Source organism: Loxodonta africana, chromosome 12 (genome assembly GCF_030014295.1).
Source record: "Loxodonta africana isolate mLoxAfr1 chromosome 12, mLoxAfr1.hap2, whole genome shotgun sequence".
NCBI classification, from domain to species: domain Eukaryota; kingdom Metazoa; phylum Chordata; class Mammalia; order Proboscidea; family Elephantidae; genus Loxodonta; species Loxodonta africana.
This window is the reverse complement of record NC_087353.1, coordinates 104,274,675-104,284,144: the sequence shown is the minus strand read 5'-3', so window position 1 is coordinate 104,284,144 and position 9,470 is coordinate 104,274,675. Positions and strand designations below refer to the sequence as shown.

The 9,470-nt window shown below is 39.9% G+C and overlaps 1 non-coding gene across 1 annotated transcript; it reads right to left on the bottom strand.

The window, feature by feature from the left end:
• Positions 1 to 8,681: 8,681 nt before the first annotated feature.
• Positions 8,682 to 8,786, bottom strand: LOC111752459 (U6 spliceosomal RNA). Its single transcript, XR_002787388.1, has one exon. It is a non-coding gene; the product is annotated as a U6 spliceosomal RNA (small nuclear RNA).
• Between the last annotated feature and the right edge of the window lie 684 nt (positions 8,787 to 9,470).

Here is a 9,470-nt window from a genome sequence, read left to right as displayed (position 1 = left end):
TACATTGTCCTGACTCTCTGGCCCCACAGAGTATGGCTACCCTACCAGGTGTGAGGACCCTTGCTGCAGTTCACAGGTGACTGTGAGGTGCAGTTCCTGTTAGCAGGAAGGCAGGGAAAGGGAAGCTTTCGGAGGGTAATCAGCTGTGCTCTGACCTGGTCTTGCTTGTCTGTCAGAATCTGCAAAGAGCACAGTTAATGAAAAGCCCCAGCCTTCTGCCTAAGGCAAATTCACCTGCTGTGTTCCCTTAGCTGGGGCCTAGGTAGAAATGGGAGAAAGTTGGAAAAGTTTAATTGGGCCCCAAATGTGATTAACCAAGACTCACTAGCATATGCTCCACTGGTGTTTAGCATGCCACAAATTCTAACATTACCCCGTGGGTCCTAAAAGCCATTCGGCTTTTAATGTTCCTTGCCTAGTTTACTCAAGTTGGAATTTAAATCAAAGGGTAACATCTATATTGGGGATAACTTTATAGCTTATCTTAATATAACTGCTAATAAATGTCATGTTTTAAAGCAGCTTTTTAAAAACAATGGTTTTAACAATGTTATATATACTTTTAAGGGAATTTGGTAAGCAGTTGACTGAAACAGGCACACTGTAATTTGAGGAGTTATAAAAACAGAGCATAAAGAACGGGACAGACAAGACTCAAAGGTACTTGACCAGTGCCAAAGCAAATATTGGAACTTTGGAATGTTCATAGAAATAGAAGCAGAATGTCCCACGCCGTCCCACTCAGCTCCAAATATGGCACCTTGACAACTGGGTCTTCTACTGGCCTTTAAGTCGGAAGCAAGTTTGAGACAGATTCAGGGGATCTTCTTGGAATCGTAATTTATATATTGCCAGCAAGAAGGAGAAGACCCTTTACTGGCCCCGTCCTCATGACATAGTCCCAAGGGACTCCCATAGTGTGGTTTAGGGGAAATGGCCGGTGAGGAGACCATCAGTGATGGTGTCTTACCCTGGTGGTGTCTCTAACTTGCTCTGTGGCTTTGGGGGAATCACCTAACCTCACAGAGCCTCAATTTCTCCATCTCTGAAATGATGGATTTGGGCAAGACTATCTCTATTATGATTTATGGCAGCTCAGTGATTTTAGGGCTGATTTGTTGAGTATCTACTAAGTACTTAGCTCTATGCTAGATTCAACAATCAATTCTATACCACAAATATTTATTGATAGGCTATGAGTTAGGTGCTGTGGATACAAAGAGAAATAAAACCTTCTAAAGGTACATTGCCCCATTTGTTGTTGTTAGGTGCCATCTAGTCAGCCCTCCCTCATAGTGACCTTGTGTATAATAAAATGAAACATTTCCTGGCCCTGTGCCCTCTTCATGATCATTGCTATGTTTGAGGCCGTTGTTGTCACCACTGTGCCAACCCATTTCACTGAAGATCTCTCTCTCTTTCACTGACCCTGTACTTTACTAGCTGTGGCTTATTGGTCTAGAGGTATGATTCTTGCTTCAGGTGCAAGAGGCCCCAGGTTAGAGTTCTGGATGAACCCTTGCCATTCCCCATTTGGCATTATTGTCCTATTTCAAAAGGTTAAAAAAAAAAAAAAAAAGCAGCAGCAATGAAATTCAGGGTCTTCTGCTTCCAGATGGGATGGAGAAGCTGTGGGCAAACCAGAGTCCTGACTGTAGCAACTAGAAAAGCCAGGTAAGATGCAGAAGTTATCTGCCTGAAGGCAGGAGAGAGCTGTCTAGTTAAGGAACACTAGAGAGATTGAGACTCTGAAGAAAGAAAAGAGTTGAGGTTGGGGAGCTGAGCTGGCTTCTGCAACTGTTCTTTCCTTTGCTACTTCAGGGCAGAGGCAGGAGTGAAAGCCTGTGCAAAGCCCATGCAATGCCTGGCAGAGGGCCCTTACTGGGGGGTGGGTAGTAGGCAGAGAAACCAGCTGAGCTTTGGAAAAGGACTGGAAGTCTCAAGTACTTGGCCAGTTTTCCCCTCAGGAAATTTGCCAAATATCCTAAGCAGAAAGCCTCTCAAAATCCAAGTGGAGGTTTTGGCAATCTTGGGAGACAAAACTTAGGTACAACAGCAGCCAAGAGGTGGGGCTCCACAGAATAAATCAATCTCTTATTGGACAGCTGGGGTGCCCTCACCAACTGTGTCCTTGTTCTAAGCATATCCTGGCTTTTCACAGGTTTGGAAAAAGCTGTGATAATATAATGTTATTAAAAGGGAAATAATAAAGGGGCAAATACAAACAAAAGGAAGTAAACAAATTAGGCTTTCAATTTTTTTGAGTATATATCTACAAGTAGAATTGCTGGGTCACATGATTAACTTTTTGAAGAACTGCCGAACTGTGTTCTATAGCAGCTGCACTATTTTCTCTTCCCACCAGCAATGGTTGAAGGCTCCAATTTCTCCACACCCTCACTAACCTGTTATTTTTCTTTTTTTAATCTATTTTTTTTGTTTGAGCTATTCTAGTGGAGTAAGGTGGTATATCTTACGTAGTTTTGATTTGCATCCCTAGTCGGAATCGATTTGACGGCACTGGGTTTTTTTTTTTTATGACTAATGATATTGAGCATCTTTTCATCTGCTTGTTGGTCATCTGTATATTTTCTTTGGACAAATGTTTATTCAAGTTATTTGCCCATTTTTTGATTGAGTTGTTAGTTTTTTTTTTGTTATAAAGTTGTAAGAATTCTTTATATATTCTGGATATTAAACCCTTATCAGATATATTGTTCTCTCAAATTTTCTTCCAACATGTGGGTTTTCTCTTCACTTTGTTGATGAAGTCCTTTGATGCACAAAAGTTTTTAATTTTGTTGGGGTCCACTTTATTGATTTTGTCCTTATTGCTCATGTTTTGGTGTCATAACATTGCTAAAAATTAGGTCCTGAAGAATTACTCCCATGTTTTCTTCTGAAAATAGCTCCTGGCTTTGGAGAACCCCATAGTCCTTCTTGGCTCCAACTCTGTCCTCCATAGTTCCCACCTGTCTCCTTTTCCAGTCTCCATCAGGCCTCAAAAACAGAAACAGGGCATAAGGACCAAGTCCTCATCAGTAGATCCTATACTTTTAAAGATCAAGTGTTTTGTATCCATCTTTGAGCACTTTTGGTAGCATGATTGAAAAGATGTGGAAGTAAATACTGATTTGGAAAAATAAATAAGTTTTAGGAAAGAATAATTTTTCCCAAGTTATCACATCCTTCACTTGTCCACTGTCAACACTGCTATATGACTATTTGAGTAAAGCTGTTGATCTTTTACTTTGTCCTAACAGGTGGTATTTCCTGGCATTGGCTGGCTGTTGAGGGGTGTGTCTTTCCTCCTTTATCCAGTAGATTGTACTCCACTCCACACTGTGTGCTCTGCTCAGTGTTTTTCTCTAGAGAGAATAGAAACAGGACTCACCCTCAGTTGTAGGAGAGAACAATTTTATGCATGAATGAAGATGAGGCTTCCTGCTTGTACAGGATCAACAAAACATTGTTGTTGTAACAAGCTGTTTGAAAACCTTGCCTTAGCGACTCTCTGAAAGCCTTAGAAAAGAAGCTAAGATCTGAGTCCTCCTACAGAGGCTAACAGGGTCGGGGTCAGATTTCATAAAGCTGCCTACAGCGTTACGCCCAGATCGGCTGGACCCACGTAGACCCAGAGCTGGGGGTGGTTCATAGAATCATCACAGCATTGGCAGAGACAAGAAATAGTTAAGAAGTTGAGCTTTTTTGATATGTGGGCACAATGGCCAAGGCACAGTGTCAGAAGAAGGGAAATGTGGATTGAATGGACAGAGGAGCTGGTGAAGCAGGCTGAGGGAGAGAATTGAAGCAATGGCAGGGAAACCAGGATGATAGATCTCAGGGAAGCCAAGGGAGGTGAAGTGTGGCCAACAACAATGGAGAGACACTTCTGCTGAAAGGTCAAAGAAGCTAGGGAGGGAGACATGGAATTTGACAATTAGGTCACTGAAGACTTGTGGAAAAGTAATTCTGGGGGAAGTGTGGAAGCCAGATTGCCCTGCAGAAGTCTTAGGGTTCCCCTTCTTCCCACTGGCTGCTACATCAGCCGACTTCCACTGAGCCAGAGTGCACACCGTGGCTGTAGTTTGCCAGTGAGGACTTTGTGTCTTGCTTCTGGGCCCTCTTCTTTGATTAAGACTATGAAAAGAAAACATCTCTTACAAAGAAAAAAAAAGTGCTTTGTAGAAGCTTGGGGAATAGAATTTTTATTAAAGAGAAGAATAATGCAAAATAGAGAATAAATGCAATGAAATTACTCTTAACAAAACAAAGCCCTCCCATAAACATGAAAAAAAAATGCTCAACTTCACTTTTAATCAAAAGAATTCAAGGCAAAGTAATGAGATACTCTTTTTCTCATATCAATTTTGCAAAAATTCTAAAATATACATGGTAATACCCCATGAAGGTGAGGTTAGATGTGACCGCTAGTCCAGTGCAGTGGTGGGAGTGCAAATTGTTGCAACTTTGATATTTTTAATATTTCAAAAGCCTTACAGTATGCATAAATGTTGATCTAGAATTTGACCTCCAGGTTTTTGTTTTAAGGAAATAATTGAAGCTACGTGCAACCTTTTTATTATACGAATATACTTTACAGCATTATTTACATTATAAAAAATGAAAACAAATATTCAATAATACACAACCAATTAAATAAATTATAATATGTTTACATTATTAGACAGTATAAAGTCATTACAATAGTAATTTAGAAAACGTTTATAGACATGAATATAATCAGAATATATTAATTAGGAATAAAAAGGTATAAAAGCAGTTTTTACAGAAGGAACCAATTAAAAAGTTTTAAGTACCTAAAAAAAAGAAATACACTGCTGAATTGTTGTTGCTGTTGTTAGGTGCTGTCCAGTTGGTTCCAACTCATAACAACCCCATGTACAACAGAATGAACTGCTGCCCAGTCCTGCACAACTGTTACTATCGTTGTTATGGTAGAGCTCATTGTTGCAGCCACGGCATCAATCCATCTTGTTGAGGGTCTTCCTCTTTTTTGCTGGCCCTCTACTTTACCAGGCTCCACGTCCTCCTCCAGGGACTGATCTCTCCTGACCACATGTCCAAAGTATATGACACATAGTCTCACCATCTTTGCTTCTAAGGAGTATTCTGGTTGTATTTTTTCCAAGACAGATTTGTTCGTTCTCTTGGCAGTCCATGGTATATTCAATATTCTTCTCCAACACCACAATTTAAAGGCGTCAATACTTCTTCGGTCTTCCTTATTCATTGTCCAGCTTTCACATGCATATGATGTGATTGAAAGTACCATGGCTTGGGTCAGGAGCACCTTAGTCTTCAGTTTTCAGTTGCCTCATACACGTGCTAAAGCTGGACTATATCAATCCACCTTGTTGAGGGTCTTCCTCTTTTCCACTGTCCCTGTACTTTGCCAAGCATGATGTCCTTCTCCAGGGACTGATCCCTCCTGACAACATGTCCAAAGTATGTAAGACACAGTCTTGCCATCCTTGCTTCTAAGAACCATTGTGGTTGTACTTCTTCCAAGACAGATTTGTTCATTCTTTTGGCAGTGCATGGTATCTTCAATATTCTTCGCCAACACCACAATTGAAAGGCATCAATTCTTCTTCGGTCTTCCTTATTCATTGTCCAGATTTCACATGCATATGAGGTGATTGAAAACACCATGGCTTGGATGAGGCACACCTTAGTCTTCAAGGTGACATCTTTGCTTTTCAACACTTTAAAGAGGTCTTTTGCAGCAGATTTGCCCAGTGCAATGTGTCTTTTGATTTCTTGACTGCTTCTTCCATGGGTATTGATTGTGGATCCAAGTAAAATGAAACCCTTTACAACTTCAATCTTTAACAGTAGTTAATTTTGGATAGTGGAATTATGGGTGATTTAAAAATTTTGTTCATTTTGCTTCTTCAATTTTTTCCTAAAATAAGCATGCATTGAATAAGTTTTTTGAGATGAATAAGAATTGTAAATAATAATTGAATCTACTCAAGATTGGGTTTGAGAGAGAAGTGGTTGATTTACTGAAATTTGATCTAAGGGTAAGTAGGAAGAGACACTCTTTTCCATCCATTTTATTGATGAAGAAATTTATGAGGCTCCTAGAGGGAAGATACTTGTCAACATGTGGACTTGGCTTCTTATCGATGGTCCCTTTCATTCACTTTTCTGGGAAATGAGGCAACTCACAATGGAAGACCAGAGTTGGCTAAGTAAATGGTTCCATGATGTGGTGAGCCAGAAGTAAAAGTCAAGTTCCAGACTTATGAACTTCCTGCTTTCCCCACCATAACGTACTCAATCATTCTGTCTTTATTTATGTCTTATGATTAAGACTTCCGTTTTGAAATGAGGTTACCCCATTTCCCAGCTTGTTGTTTCCTTTTGGCCCAAGCTCATTTCTCCAGGCTTTTGAAGAACACTCTTTCCTGGATAAATCCAACATCATAGATGCTAATTGCTTCCTTCTGTAACCAAAGTTGTCATCACCATTCAGGGACAATAATTGAGTCAAGTCCTTCCAATCCATCCAGCAGTCCCACACCAAAGCAATGGAGTCACAAGTCAATAGAACATTGGATAAAGAGGAAATTTTAAGTGTCTTTCCAAAGGAAGTTCATTACTTTACTGCTAATAGCAAGATTAATAACCACTAGAGAAAAATTAATGTAAATTTCAAGGATGAAGCAATAATTGAAAGCTTCGGGTATGCCTAGTCCTTTTTCTATACAAAAATGACCATAGTCATTTTATTTTTGTGGTTGATTATAATTGTACTAATATGATCTTCCCTTTATATCACTATAATCAAATGCAGGAGGAATTTTGAATTATGTTATTCTTTCAGCTGTTTATTAAAAAAGTTCATCCTACCCCTTAAAAGGGGTAGAACTTCATAAGCTTTCCTGTGGTTTGAGGGACAAATACACTGAATCCCATTAAAGACAGATTTTCCTCCCACATAATAGGACAAACCACTCTGTTTTTTGTGGGTTAAAACATGTGTTATAGATATTAGCATCTGCCAAATGATGGGGCACCTCTCCTCTTTGAGCTAAACTGTGAGCTAGAACTCTTAATAAAATAGAAATGAGAAACTCTAGGATAACAAAAAAACAGACACCTATCAAGAGGGCTTTTTATTCTCCCTTTATTTCCCATGAATAATGAGGCCAAGAAATATCGAGAAGTTAACCACATAGTAATACTACCCTGTGAGGAGCCCTGGTGGCGCAGTGGTTAAGAGCTTGGCTGCTAACCAAAAGGTCAGCAGTTTGAATCCACCAGCCACTCCTTGGAAACCCTATGAGGCAGTTCTACTCTGTCCTATAGGGTCGCTATGAGTCGGAATCAACTTGAGGACAGCAGGTTTTAATACTACCCTATACTTGAGTTATCAATCACCAGAATGAGCCAGGGCACCAGAACTGATCTTTAGGAGAGGGCAACAGGGGCGGGGATGCCATCACAGCAGCCTGGCCTCTGCTAACACACCAGATGTCCACTGTGAGCTGGAAGATGCTTTGACCCGTGTTATTGATTCCTTCATGGCAGAAATTACATACCTGTGGTGACATGCGCTTATAATTCTCTTACCCAGGGTTGATATATACAGGTGTGCAGGCTATACTTTACATAAGAGCACCAGGTTGATGGAGTGAGTGGGAGCTTAAATCAAGGCCTTGCACTGCCTTCACTGGATGAAAAGATCCCTTTTGCTATTTAGCACAAAGTCACTGTGCACTCCTAGCTAAGCCGTGTGCCCACAGGGTTGCGTCTTCCTACAGTGAGTGCTTTGTATAACTCATGTAAAAGCAACCAGGGATCGCACTGGTTTTGCTTTTATCTCATTTTGAATCCTTTTTACTTTTATACATTTTAAAAAGTGAAGAAATTTTACATACAGTGAAATGCACACAAATTAAGAATATAATGAATGAGTTTTGCAATCTTATACATCAGTTTAATCTCCCACTCAAGATATAGACTATTGTTGTGCCTTGCCCTCCCAAATTTCCTTGTGTGCGCCCTTCAGTCAGTCACTACCCCCCAGGGGCATCCACTGCTCTAATTCTTACCACCATAGCTTAGTTTTGTTAATTCTTGGACTTCATATATATAGTATCATGCAGAATATACTCTTCTTTGTCTGGCTTCTTTAATTCAACATAATGTTCATATTCATTCATATAGTTACATGTATCAGTAGTTATATTATGAATACGTCACATTTTTTATAACTATTTTCTTATTCATGAATATTTGGATTGTTCTAAATCTTAGATATTATGAAAAAAACTGTCATGAAGATTCTTTTATAGAATTTTATGTAGTCTTGTGTTTTTATTTGACTAGGAGTGGGATTGAGCTTTTCCATCGTCTCTTCCCACAGGAGTAGTCGATTAGATTCCTGTGTATTCCATCTGGTGAGGTCCACGTGCATAGTCGCTGTTTATGTTGCAGTGAAGAAGTTGTTGGACTTGCAAAATTCTATCATGCAATCTCCGGCATCGTTACCAAGTCAGTATTTTCCAACTACTGATCCTTCTTCCTTGTTTCCAACTTTCGAATCCCAGTCTCAAGTAATTATCAGTGCGGCCTGATTGCATGTTTGATCAATTTCAGGCTGCAGAAGTTGGTAAAAATCTTCAATTTCCTCATCTTTGGCCTTAAAAAATATGGAATGCTTCACGAATTTGCATGTCATCCTTACACAAGGCCATGCTAATCTTCTCTGTATCGCTCCAATTAATCTGTACACTGAGCAAATAATCTGAGAAGCTGGACTATATGAAGAAGAATGGGGCAGAAAGACTGGAGGAAGACTCATTAACAACCTGTGTTATGCAGATGACACAGCCTTGCTTGCTGAAAGTGAAGAGGACCTGAAACACTTACTGATAAAGATCAAAGACCACAGCCTTTGGTGTGGATTACACAAGCAAAAATCCTCACAACTGGACCAATAAGAAACATCACGATACATGGGGAAAGGATTGAAGTTGTCTAGGATTTCATTTTACTTGGATTCACAATCAGCTCCCATGGAAGTAGCAGTCAGGAAATCAAATTTAGGAAAATCTGCTGCAAAAGATCTCTTTAAAGGGTTGAAAAGCAAAGATGTCACCTTGAAGACTAAGGTGCCCCTGACCCAAACCATGGTGTTTTCAATTGCCTCCTATGCATGCAAAAGATGGATGATGAATAAGGAAGACCGAAGACGTATTGATGCCTTTGAATGGTGTGTTGGGGAATATTGACTATACCATGGAGTACCAATAGAATGAACAAATCTGTCTTGGAAGAAGTACAACCACAATGCTTCTTAGAAGCAAGGATGGCAAGACTGTCTTACATACTTTGTATGTGCTGTCGGGAGGGATCAGTCCCTGGATAAGGACATCATGCTTGGTAAAGTAGAGGGTCAGCAAAAAAAGAGGAAAACCCTCAACAAGATGGAT